Source organism: Convolutriloba macropyga, unplaced genomic scaffold (assembly GCF_964194025.1).
Source record: "Convolutriloba macropyga unplaced genomic scaffold, txConMacr16.3 SCAFFOLD_341, whole genome shotgun sequence".
Taxonomy (NCBI): Eukaryota; Metazoa; Xenacoelomorpha; order Acoela; family Convolutidae; genus Convolutriloba; species Convolutriloba macropyga.
The window spans coordinates 53781-54234 of NW_027451462.1; the positions used below are offsets into that span (position 1 = coordinate 53781).

Genomic DNA, 454 nt, shown 5'->3' on the forward strand with positions numbered 1-454 from the left:
TCAGTACTGTGTAGTTACTAGTAGCTGGATTTAAGCTCGAAGTGAGACACTGTTGGTGAAACTTCATCATGAGAACGTCACAAGCTGATCACGCTCTATGATATGACTAGTATTATGTTGCTTATAGTAGGCTAAGCGCAAGCCGAAACATCAACATGTGAAAGTCGTAGAATTTTGCGATCAAACTGTGGCTAGTACTTTGATGATGCTTGTAGCCAACCGAATTGGTTGAAAAGCCCAATAAGTAAGCTAACTTGGGAGAGCTTGTTGGAAACCAAATGCTACTAGATTGGTCCAAATACATCCTTCAACAGGGGATCACTTGGCTCGCTTTACGAAGAGGAGCACAGCTATATGTGTTAATTCGGTATGAATCGCAAGATTTGTTTACCGACCTCTCTAACGCAAAAGGCGGTCTCGGCTTCGGCTGTTGACTGCGTCCGATTCAGGGTTA

At 43.4% G+C, this 454-nt stretch overlaps 1 pseudogene; it reads left to right on the forward strand.

The window, feature by feature from the left end:
• Positions 1 to 302: 302 nt before the first annotated feature.
• LOC142356706 (5.8S ribosomal RNA) lies at positions 303 to 454 on the forward strand (annotated as a pseudogene).